Below are 13477 nucleotides of genomic sequence, written 5' to 3' on the forward strand. Positions count from 1 at the left end.
AGAACAGCATCACTTACAAGGCATGAACTAAAGCACCTTCTGTGTGACATAAAATGAGGCAGTTATACTCACTGGGCATTACCCTTTCATGTACCAGCCTCTTTCCTATTTCTATATTACTTGAGTAAGTTCCTTAGTATGGGATTAGATAAATAAATCTAGAACCTTACACTGTAAAAATCATGTATTTATATAGAAAAATCTCTTACCATGAAAGTAACTCAAACCATGGCGATAAGCAAAAATGCATACTGTTAAACTTTTGAAGCTTTTTTTAAACCGTATAAACAGGAGGGCCCCTTAAGATACAGTCTTGCTCAAGTCTCTCTCTTAAGGTTGCCTAATTTTTTCTCCTGTCTTGATCACCAGTCTTTCTCAGAACAAACTCCTTTGTTTTATTCCAGCAGATCAGGCCTTAAAGCAATGTCTATCATGAAGTGTAGGGTCAAGACGTTGAGTGGTTGTTTACTGAATGGTAAGTTAGATACAGCAGAGTCATCCAGAGCTCACTTTGTACTTTGGGAGACTGGGATACAGAGGAAAATTATAATTAGGAACATATCCAAAGGAGATACTAAAAGCTCTACATATTACAATGTGTTTCTCAAGGAAAGACAGTTTTTGACCTTGAGTAGCAGCCTTGCCTAGAATAGGCATGAAAGCCAGACAGCACTGAAAATGGAGTCTTGTGGCCCCTTTGCTCAGGTCTAAAAGCCTGAGCCAGCATCATTCATGCCACACACTTACTTCTCAGATACCTAAACAAAAATGACAGGTCTAATTTTATTATCCTTACTCCAGCAAAATACCCACTGTCATCTGTAAGGACAATATGATCAAGTCCCTTGGCTATAGAATGCATTTCCTCAGCCATAATATCCCTAAGGCTTCTAAATAAAATGGAAATTCAAACTTTACTTTTAGAAAAAAAATCACTATGTTGCATTTCTAAAAATAAGTTTTGTTCAGAAAGAGCTTTCTGTAATGCTAGAGGGAGGCATTCTAGCTGACGTTTATAGAAAGTGGCAGTCGAGTCTCCTAATTGATGTACAGTCAACAGTGTGGCATTAACTCTAGTCACAGGTAAAATAAAGGTAAGATATAGATGATCTGCAGCCCAGGGAGGAAAAACAGAGAGCAGCAGTGATGAAAGTCTGTGGTCTTCTGGGCCAGACTCAAATGCCTCCAGGGGCCAGACAGGCAATGAGCATTTAGAGCAGTGGATGTCATATAACATGGAGTGTTAGGAACTGTGACGCATCAAGCACACACATCTAGGGGCTGTGTTGGCTCATGAACGGTTTGTGGTTCTGTATTTACAATTGGGAGCATAGGAAAGTGGTTTCGCTAATTGGGATTGTTTCCTTCCTGGGGGGAAAAAATTGGGAACTAAAGAGAAAAAAACATTCATATTACACAGCTCAACAGTTCTTTGGTTATTTTATGTGATGTAATTCATTAGGTCTTGTTGAGGCAAAGTCAGAAAGGCCTGTTGGTATTTTCCCTGGTTTCACCAAAACAAAGGGTCATAATGTTGATGAACAGTTGAAGCCTAAGAGGTGGCCCTGAGATTTACTAAGGAGACCCTGACATCTACTGTTCTGTTCTTGTCCTCCCTTTGCTTACTTCTGCATTTTACACACCACAAACACACATGCCATAATCATTTGTAAAGAGCAGGGACAAATTATATAACTTTGAGAGAATTACTTTTCCCAGATGAACCTGTTTTCCTATCAGTAAAATAGGAATAAAAGCTTATGCTACCTTCCTTACAAGATTTAGATGGAGAGAAATTGTTAGATGAAAATAGGGTTTCTAAAAGTAAAATAACTGCATATTAAAGTGACACTTACTTATAATTATGAGACAATGATGATTCCTTACAATTAACTAAATTTTTTTTTAAATTTTTTTTTCAACGTTTATTTATTTTTGGGACAGAGAGAGACAGAGCATGAATGGGGGAGGGGCAGAGAGAGAGGGAGACACAGAATCGGAAACAGGCTCCAGGCTCCGAGCCATCAGCCCAGAGCCTGATGCGGGGCTCGAACTCACGGACCGCGAGATCGTGACCTGGCTGAAGTCGGGCGCTTAATCGACTGCGCCACCCAGGTGCCCCAACTAAATTTTAATTTTAACCGGCCTCTTATTCAACAATTTATATATGTGCTCTGTCTCCTTCTAAAATTTGGAATAATACCATATACATTTTTCTATAAGAGTAACATATATATGAATACATATAAATGATGAAAATATTTCCTGCTCTGAAAATTCTCATGTAGATGTGGAAAACTATGTGAATAAGTAGTTGCATCTGTCATTCTTTACAATCACTATTATTGAGACCACCGCTATGTGAAATGCAGCAAAAATCATCCATTATATATCATTCCCAGCCCAGAGAAGCATTGCTAAAACATTGTAAAATACCATCTTGGTAAAAAAAAAAAAAAAAAAAAAAAATCCTACTGCTAAAATTGAGGCAGAAGATTTTTACGCACCAAAAAAATAATAACACATATTCTTTCATAAATTATAAGACCTAAATTGAAAGAATACTTTGGAGATAAAATAAGTATAATTAAGATCACAGGACTGTGCTTTTCTATAACCGAAAAAATAAAACCTTTTCTGTTTGAAACCGTACCAGGAAAATGTATGATTTTTGTGTCATTAAGAGAATACTTTCATGGAATAGGACCATTTTGCCCTAATCAAAATGGTCAAACATTAGAAAAGAGTTGAAAATAATATCTTTATTTACCCCTTGGAAACTTAAAGGTCAAACCTTATTCAGTTGGAAGAAGCTTTTCCTTTCCTTGAAACAAAGTCCTTCTGTATGATGATTTGTTTTATATCATTTGATACACCAAAAAACAATGGAAGACATAAACGAAACACGGAAGACTTAACTAACTGATACCTTTCAAGAATACTTGAGAAACCCTCAGAAGAATACTGCTACATCCAACCTGAAAAGCTATCTGGTAATCAAGACACACTTGGTAGCAGCTGCATTGTTTAATGTCATAGGTCAGAAATGTCCCATAACTATAGCGTTTCACTCATGTATTCACTAAACCAATACCTATTGAGTATCCACTGTGTACCAGTACTAGGAATGTATCTGCAAATAACATCCCTGCTCTCTTGGAAATATCCAGTGCAAGAAGCAGGAAGTTGGCCAGGAAGATGCTCTGATAATGTGCTACTTGACCTGAGACCTGAAGGAAATAATGGAATGAACCAGCCATTTCAGAGTGTTCCAGGCAGAAGGAAGAGAAAGTCACAGTGGCCAACGATCTGAAGGCAGGAATGTGCTTTCCATGTTTGAAGACAATAAGGAGGCCATTGTAGATGGAGTAGAGAGAAAGGAAAAGTTGTAACCTCTGTAACATTAGGTCATATAGTCTGTTGAAGATCAAAGTAAAGACTTTTATCCTAATATGAGTGAGATGGGAGACACTGTAGCATTTTAGGCAGAGGAGTGACACAATCCAGTTCACGTTTTGAAATTAACAACTCGGAAGTATGTGAAGAGTGTAAAGAGGAGTGTGCACAGAGAGATCACTAGAGGTTCTTGACGTAATGCAGGTGAGAGGTGATAATGACTTGGATAGCAGGGAAGTAGGTGAAGATAGTGCAACTGCCCGAATTTGCTAGAAGTGTGGGAAAAGTGGTCAAAGATGATGGTAAGGCTTTGGCCTCAGCCATCAGAAAGACAAAGTTGCCATTTACTAAGGAGATGGATCTGAAAGTGTACACAGAAAGTTAGGTGTCCCCAGAAAAAGAAAGACAAGACATAGCTTTTGTGATACAAGAGAAGTCATTTTAGGCCTCCAGCTATTTTCTGTGAACTGTGCCCTGACCATCTCTATTTGCCCAAGCACACTTCTTACAGAACTTTCTTGGAATTGCAAAGAAATGCAAAAACTTTAGTAGTTAAGGATTTTAAGGGGACAAAGGGAACCCAAAAACTAAGAGTTTCTACTAGGCCTGGAAGTAACCTTACCATATCAGAGACAATAAATCAGAGGAGGTTAAACCTCATTAACATAACGTAGAATGTATGTATAGGCATGTTTCCTTAAGATGCATGTCATATGCAGCCTTAGGCCCATCTGTAAATACAATGACAAAACTCCCCTTTCTGAATATTCATCTTAACCATCAGTGAAAGAAACTCACTCACCCCTGCTTAGAGAGCCACAACTTTGGAGGTTTTTCCCTGTGATCTCCTTATTTGCTGCAATTAAAGTTTCCTTTGTGTGACAACTCCACCTGGTGTAGTCTCTATCTGTAACTCACCAAGGGGCAAACTCAAGTTAATTCCTTTACAAAATTTGCAGATTCAGGCACTGAGGGGAATTAAGAGTTCAGTTTTGGAAGTATTAAGTTTGAGATACGTTTTCCACATGTAAATTTTAGAAGGCTAGAGATAAAAATTAGGAGTTAGTGTTTAAAGATACATAAGACTATGAGACTTGATGAGATCACCTGCAGAGTACAGAGAGATACAAGGACATGTCCTACCACTAAGCCCCAGGACACAGTAACATTTAGAAATTGGGAACATGAGGATGACTCTGCAAAGGATAGTAAGAAGGAGTAACTTAGTCAAGGAAAACCAAGAGAATTGTATCCTGGGAGCCAGAGGAAAAGGTGTTTCAAAGAAAATGAATAGTCCTTTCTACCAAAGTAGTCATGCATTGTTGGTGGGAATGCAAACTGGTTCAGCTACTCTGGAAAACAGTATGTAGGTTCCTCAAAAAGTTAAAAGTAGAACTACCCTATGATTCAGGAGTTGCACTACTAGGTATTTGCCCAAATAATACAAAAATACTATCTCAAAAAGATACATGCACCCCAATTTTTATAGCAGCATTATTTGCAATAGCCAAACTATAGGAACACCCCAACTGTCCATCAACTGATGAATAAAGAAGTTGTGGTAATATATATATATATATATATATATATATATATATATATATATATATAGGAATATTACTCAGCCATAAAAAAGAATGAAATCTTGTCATTTGCAATGATGTGGATGGAACTAGAGAGCATTATACTAAGCAAAATAAGTCAGAGAAAGACAAATACCGTATGATTTCACTCATGTGTGGAATTTGACAAAACAAAACAAATGAACAAAGGGGGAAAAAGAGAGGCAAACCAAGAAACAGACTCTTAACTACAGAGAACAAACTGACAGTTACCAAGGGGAGGTGGGTGGGGGATGGGTGAAATAGGTGATGGGAATTAAGGAGGGCACTTGTGATGAGCACTGTGTGAGGTATGGAAGTGTCGAATCACTCAATTATACCCCTGAAACTAATACTACACTGTATGTTAACTAACTGGAATTTAAATAAAAACTTTAAAAATTTAGTAATCAACTGTTAAGTACAACTGATTAGTTAAGTAATGAAACCTGAGAGACCATTGGCTTTTTGCAGTGTGCAGCCCTTTGGAAACTTTGAGTAGAGTACTTTTGAGGAAGAGATAGGAAGAAAACCTGATAAAGAGTGAAATCAAGAGAGAATGAATATCACTTCCAGCCAAATGGAAAATTTACCATCCCACTTGAAACAGTCAAAGGAGAAAAAAAAAACAGACAAAATATGAATTAATGGTTCTTAAGACACTAAATACCAGGCAATACAGGGCAGTGATGCCTAAGACATGAGAACAAATAGGTTAGCCCTATAAATGATCCAGTTTACTGTCTTGAGACAGTTTCCCAATCATAGTACTACAAGAAGGAACCAGCATAGAGCCTAATGGAATTGGAATGAGACTGGGAGTCCAGGAAACTGAAAAAGCTACAGTTCGCAGGAGGGAGCAACACAAGGAACTTCAAAAATCTTCGTTATATTGCCATCACTTTTTCACCTGAGCCTTGATGAAACTATGCATGTAAGTAAGTTACCTGAGACTGGGGAAAGAATCAACTGAAAGGATTGCAGGGAATAGTATGTGCCACTCACACGGGACAGGAATAGTGACCCTTCCCATCTGCCAAATTAGCTCCCACATGTCACAGGGCTTTGGGTAATCAGAAGTGTCTTGCCTCAGTGCTGTGGGTCCAACCTAACAAATCTGTTTTTTTTTAAGTTTGTTTGTTTGTTTGTTTAAGGAAAGGCATATTCAGCTGGTACAAATGATTAAGTATATTTCAAATGCTAAACAGTAAGCATCTTTTGGTAAGTGACCAAATAGGTGGACTATAACTGAGACATAGAAATGATAGTTATGTCAAGCTTGTGACCTGGTAAAACTGGGCTTTTCAGTACTCCTGTGGACACTTCATTACACTCACCAAGCCACCATGTTTGCTAACACAACAACCAATTAGGTCTGGTCTCAAATTCCACTTCTAGGACAATAGCATCAGGAATTCCAGTTTTCATGAATACAACAACAGTTTCTCTAGCCACTGGAATTTGGAAACACATCCACATTTTAAGACAATACTTCTCAAAATACAGAAGTTGCTTGCTATTGAAAAGCTGCACACCACTTCTGTCTTACGAACTGTACTGCATTTTCATGTTTCATTCCACCTTCAGTTAGTGTTAGAAAGACAAGCACTGGAACTCTGCCAAGACCTACAACTCAGTAGTAACTTACATAACAACCAGGTTTTCTACAAAACAAATTTTTTTTTCACAAGACTTAACCAGTAATCAACAATCTGTTTGGATGGTGGTGCACTGGCATCAAAAGGCCAATTGTGAAAATGAATGCCTTCTATTTTCCACAAGAATGGTGCTGTACTCCTTACTTCTTAAGTTGGTCTATAAATTTGTTTAAGGTTGCACTGGTTAGGTTGTATAAGAAATCTCACTTTCTGGTATGTGACTTCCACAGGCCTGGGCAGTTTCCTTGAACCATGTGAATTTAGTTAAAAACAACCAATAGCATTATGGAAGAATTTTAAGAAGTGAATACAGAAATGATGTGAGGGCCCTGGTCTGTTTGAATATACGCCACTTGAAATTCTCAGCGCTTTGAGTGTGAAGCTGGAAGTAATAGGGAGTGAAATGAACTTCCTAACAAGAAACAGCAATCCTTCAGTCCCGTAAAACTGAAGCAATAGATAGGAAGCATCTAGATAGGTTTAGCCCCCCTAGGTCACAACTCTTGGCAAATGTTCTGCTCTTATGGGGGCATCTTAGTGGAGTAGTGATAAATTTCTTCAGTTCCCTTGTCTACACGGAGGTCATGTGTGCCTGACAATTATCTCTACTGCCCTTCAGAAACTCCATAAGTGTGACCAAGAAAGGAATATGTTACTCATTGAAGACTGTGGTCTAATCATATAGCTGGACCCTGGGTGACAGGGACACAGGTGGTGGCAGGGCACCAGGCTCCACCAGGCAGTGAGTGTCTCCAAGGAGAGCTTGGTGACAGTTGGCCCATAGCATAGAGAGCCAATATGTATGCCAAGGCCCAATGGTTATCTTGTTTTCAAAGAAGGAAAATAGGGAAAATTAAGGAATTGTAAACCACATTAATGGAGAAAAATTTTATGAAAAGAACCTACTTAATTAAAAAAAAGACTTATAGAGAGAGGCAGAATTTTTGTGTGTGTTTTTGCAGGGAGAAGTATATGGATATACGTGCAGTTGGGCAGGGGTGTCTTTTCATGATTTTTCAGGATTACTATAGTCTCTGTTTCCAAGGGGTAGACCAGAATTTCTTGGTTATGACCTCTTCACTAACTTCCCTTACTTTCAGAATAAAATTCAGGATTTTCACCGTGTCTTACATGGCCTGGCTACTGCCTGTCTTTCCATCTTCGTCTGCCATTCATCCTCTCCAAATTCATTCTGTCCTCTAGCAATTTCAAGATGTGTGCTTTCCTACTTCTTTATTTAAAAAAAAAATAACTGGTAAGAGTTAAAGCCTAGATTCTCTTGAGAGTCCAAACTCTTTCCAACTTATCTAGCTTCCTTCTTGCTAATTGAAATCTGATTACAGTATATGGGTAGCTTTAGAGGCCATCTTAAAGTGATATACCCACCTCTTTGTACCATCAGTACATAAAAATAGGGTAGAATATGCCTTTAACTTGGGAGCCATCTGCCTCACTTACTGACTCCCAAGAGAGAATGTCAGTTCCCATGCCACTGTGTGGCCTTTCCAATTCAGGGATTATCGAGCTCCTGCTGATGACTTCTGCTCCAAAGGCTGCTTTTAGCAACTCAGAGGCCTCAAGTTGATGGAATCTGTATTTTTAAAAATGCTGCATTCCCTCTATTCTAAAAATAGCTCCTGATGGTTCTCATCATCTAAAAGCCCCTTGGATAAATTAACCCAGATGTACATCTTTGAATTTATAGGATCTGGCTAGGAAATTTTCACATGGGTATAAAATTCCGAGATTGAAGATGAATGAGATGACTTGTATAATATTTTGTGCTCTGTGGACATAACCTGCTATATACATCTAAAGCACAGTAGAATGATAGTAGAAAAAAATGGACAGAACTACCAGTCAAACAGGAAGGCAAGTATCCTCACTAGCTTACAGTCAGGTTGGTAAGAGACAGCTGTGAATTTTGATGTTAAAGGACCCATGATCTGGATGAATGTTTCCCACGCTTTTCCCTTTGTTGTTTTTTCCATGGACTTTCTGTCTATTCTGTAAGTTTAATTGAGAAAAGAAGAAGACTGGGTGGGGGGTGGTGGTACCTGGGTGGCTCAGTTGGTAAAACGTCTGAGTCTTGATTTCAGTTCAGGCCATGATCTCACGGTCTGTGAGTTTGAGCCCAGTGTGGGACTCTGCACTGATGGTGCAGAACCTGCTTGGGATTCTGTCTCTCCCTCTCTCTGCGTGTTCCCCCTCTCTCAAACTAAATACATAAATTTTAAAAAATAGAAGAAGAAGAAAAAACTAAGTTTTTCTATGTGTTAGTGTCATAGAGTTTTCTAAACTAGCAAGAAAGTCAAGGGATTATAAATAAACCTTCTTCTTTCACAACTTTTTTTTCTTCCTCCTTCTCTCCTTATCTTCCTCTTCTTCAAGTAATATTTAGATTCTCTGGTAGAATTCAAGGGCCCTGCTTCACTCTCATCCCACTCCAGATACCCTTTCTGCCCAAGGGTAAACAACTAAGGTGGGAAGGGTTCTGGAAATCCTCCTCCTTCCTGCTGCCTCAGACTAACCTCACAAATGTCACCCTTACCCTCATTTTGTGGGCTACACACCCCCTCCACTTTTCCGTTAAATTCAGTACACCGAGTCTTTGCAGCTCTTGCTAAAGCAATGCCATCAGGAATGCTTCTCTCTTGCCTCGTCCCATTTGTCCCTCAGGGATGCAGACCAACACCACTGCTCCTATCTATCACTCCATTTAAAAATGAGGTAGGTATGTTTTAGGAAATATGATTACCACACCATTGTAGCCTAGAAGCATATATATCCCACTTCCCCAGGGAGATCGTGGCCACTCTCTCCACAACCTCTCCAGAGCTGTATCTCCTTTATCTCTTCAGGCTCTGAGACACCTGTCTGATATCTTTTGTTCTAGGGAGGAGGATGTAGAGATAGGGGCCATTTGGAACTATTGAGGTTTGGGGATCCTAATCTTCACAATCGATAAACTGGAAATTTTGCAAACAAACAGACAAGCAAAACCACTTCTGTATGACTATTTTTCACTTCTCAGGATTTCAGTTCTAGTGTAATTAAAACTCAGGGCACTGCTGTTGGGATACCACTGGTAAATATTTTAATGTCTTTTCCATTAAAAACCTCCAAATTACTATCTCTAAGACCTGGAAACTGAGTCAGATATTAACATATTCAAATGAAGAGGTCAGAAAGAAATTCACTGTTTTCATGAAGAATTACATGCATTTAAAAATATCTATGGTCTGAATATTTCTACAGAGGTATGAAAAGAACTTACAGCATCTCATGAAAACACAGTAGGGGGAAATCACATAAAGTTTCAGTGAGCAATGATAAATGAAAAATAATTAGATAAAGTTAGCATTTATTTTTTTTTAATTTTTTTATTAACATTTATTTATTATTGAGAGACAGAGAGAGACAGAGCATGAGCATGGGAGGGGCAGAGAGAGAGGGAGACACAGAATCTGAAGCAGGCTCCAGGCTCCAAGCTGTCAGCACAGAGCCTGACACGGGGCTCAAACTCACCAACTGCGAGATCATGACCTGAGCCAAAGTCAGACATTCAACCGACTGAGCCACCCAGATGCCCCTAAAGTTAGCATTTCTAATTTAAAATATATATTATGTAATTGATAGTCACTTAATGGGCTGTTATACTGTGCTTTAGTAGGCAAGAAATAAATGGACATTATTTGATCTGTGACTATATTTATTGCCATGCAACAAATCATCCCAAGACTTTGTGGTTTGAAACATCAGCAATCATGCCATCATCATCTCTTATGGTCTCTGGGTTTAGAACTTTGGGAGAAACTGGACTGGATGCCAGTACAGGGTCTCTCGTGTAGTAGCTGTCAGACCAAAGTTGGAAATGGAATGGTGGAGAGTTAGAACATCTAGAGACTTGGCAAGGCCTCTCTCCATCAGCAGTGTGGTCCCAGACCTTCTCCGTGTTGTCTGGTTGTGTGAGTTAATTGAAGCTTCCTCACAGCTTTGGTAAGCTTAGGGCAGTTGGACTGCTCACATGGTAGCCCCAGGATCTGGTGTGAAAGTACTGGTGAACAAGCAGAAGCCTTCTATGAACTAGCCATGGTAGTTACATAACATTACTTCTTTCCTATCACACCGCTTCCAAGATTTAAAGGGAAGGATTATAGATCCCATTTCTCAGTGGGAGCAGTGTTAAATAATATGGGATCATATTTTAAAATCTCTACTTCTGTACTTTGGCCAAAAATTATTTGCATTAATCCCACATTCAAGCTATAGTCACTTTCTCCTAATAGTTCCCACAAATTTGATCTCATTATAGCATCAGGCTCAGGCTTGAAGCCCAGCAACTCATTACAGATGGGCATGAGGTTCCCTGGGCTAGTTTCCTTGGATCACATCTCCTCAAGCATCATCCGTCTCCATTTTAAGATGTGCAAATTAAGATTACAAAATATTTGCCTTCCATGCACTCAATATACAATGGCGGGGTAGGCATAGGATAGGCATACACCTATTCAAAAGGGGAAGGGGCACAAACCATTCAAAAGAGATGGTGGTGGAAATGGGAGGCACAAAGGTTACTGATATATAGCCCAATTTTTTTCTAATTGAAGTATAGTTGACACACAGTGTTACATACATTAATTTCAGATGTACAACAAAGTAATTTAACAAGTCTCTATGTTGTGCTGTGGTCACCACAAGTGTAGCTACCATCTGAAACACTGCAATGTTTCAGTTGCAGGCACATGTTTCCAGTTCCTTGATTAGGAGCCAGTTCTCACTGGATTTAGTCTCCAGAGTTCTTCCATCGTGTGGGATCATGGTTCCATTACTAAGTTATCCTTCCTTTCCCATAAAGAAAGGAGACTGTGTATGCAACTGAGGCATTTTCTCAGACTCTCTCCTGCCTGTAGGGATGCAGAGATCCAAATACTATTTTGCCTTGTCTTTGTTCTATTCTGTCCGCACTGATACAATTACTTTAAAAATGATATGGGCTTTCTGTGTATCAATTGATTATCGAGCTCATTAGACAGAGATCAAACCCACAAATCTTTTTGAGATAACCTCTTTTACCTTGTGTTCCCTTTGCAGCTTTTATGGGAAATGCTCCTAAGATTCATGGGGACCTATTGTTTAACAGGAGGGAGGGGGTGGGGTATCTGCCAGGCATGCTCTTAAAATATTCAGAAGTCTTTTTTTTTTTTTTTTGTCTGTTTGAAAGGATCTATGCAGCACGAAGTTATGTTTTTCTGAGGTCTTAACAAGGAATCTTATAGGCCCACCCTGGATTTGGTCTTTGCCCTGAAGCCATTTCTTAATTAGAATTATTTTATTTTATTTTATTTTATTTTATTTTATTTTATTTTATTTCATTTCATTTCATTTTATTTTATTTTGTTATTTTTGCGATTTGAAGAAACTGGGAATATGAAATGACCTTATTTTAGAACCCAGCAAGCCCTGGATCCTTTATGTTTTCTCCAAATTTTACTAGAAAATCAAACATTTCCCTTTTGTATTTCATATGTCTATGCCTCTAACCAACCGTACGTTGTTAAAAGAGCTTGTACTTCCAGTGTTTTGCCCCCAAACTGTAGCCAGTTCCATCAGTTCATAAGGTACATTTTCTGTTTTCAGTATTACCACAATTAACAGCTATTAAGCATTCTACCATTTCATGAAATGAATCTCTTCCTCCAGCTTCAAAAAACAATTTTCTCAATTCCCGCTCAGCCCTCATGAACAACCTCCTTGAGGGCTGTCCAACTTCCATATTTACAATCTCAAGTCTCCTCATCCTCTGCCCATTACTTAAGCCAAAGCCAATGTCAGCTGTTTTATTTTTATTTTGTGTGTGTGTATTGGAACTCTTTCATGTTAAGGAAAATAATTTGAAAACAATTTTAAGGGTAGTTGAGGCACAATGTTACATTAGTTTTGGGTGTACAACATAGTGACTCAACTTTCCTACATGTTATGCTCATCACAGGTGTAGCTACCGTCTGCCACCATGCAAAGCTATTCCAGTACCAATGACTATATTCCTGTGCTCTGCCTTTTATCCCTGTGACTTGTTCATTCCATAACTCCAATCCATTTTAGGTTTGTGATACAGATTCAGTCCACTTCAGGATTCCAGATTTTGTTCTGATTCTGTTACTGTGCGAAAAATTAACTCAAAACTTAATGGCTTCATACAGCAATCATTGTGTCATCTCTCACCATTTCTGTGGGTCAGGAATTCTCATAGGATGTGCAGAACAGTTCTGCCATGGTGTCTTCAGGAAGGTGCATTTGGCTGGTGGCTGGAGCTGGAAGAGCAGGGAGCTTGGGCAGCTGGCAGCCTGCCAGGCCTCTCTCATGCACTCTCAGGTCTTGTCCCTATGGTTTCGCATATGGGCTATTAGTTCTCCTCAGAGCATGGCAGCCTCAGGGCTCTCGTACAAGCACTCCAGTGAGCAACACAATAAATATCTGTATTTCCTTTTGTGACCTAGCCTCAGAAGTCACTTAATATCATTTCCCTGTAGTAGCAAATTCTGCCAAATTAAGGGAAGAGGACATAGATGGACCCTCCCTCTCTATGAATTTGGGACTGTTCTAAAACTGCCATTATGACTTTGGCTTATTTTAATCATACTTTTAAAATAAGGTCTTAAGCTTCTTAACCATGAAGTCTATGTCTCCCACAAAAATTTTTCAGGAACCCAATTCACCTGGGGATGAAAGTACTGTGGCACTAATTTGAATAGTCATATTGTGGCATTATTAACTACCAGATAACATAGTAGTAGGGTATCTTAACCACCTCCTTTTTGG

At 39.0% G+C, this 13477-nt stretch overlaps 1 pseudogene; it reads right to left on the minus strand.

The window, feature by feature from the left end:
• Positions 1–6350: 6350 nt before the first annotated feature.
• LOC109501112 lies at positions 6351–13020 on the minus strand (annotated as a pseudogene).
• Between the last annotated feature and the right edge of the window lie 457 nt (positions 13021–13477).

Source organism: Felis catus, chromosome B3 (assembly GCF_018350175.1).
Source record: "Felis catus isolate Fca126 chromosome B3, F.catus_Fca126_mat1.0, whole genome shotgun sequence".
Classification (NCBI taxonomy): Eukaryota; Metazoa; Chordata; class Mammalia; order Carnivora; family Felidae; genus Felis; species Felis catus.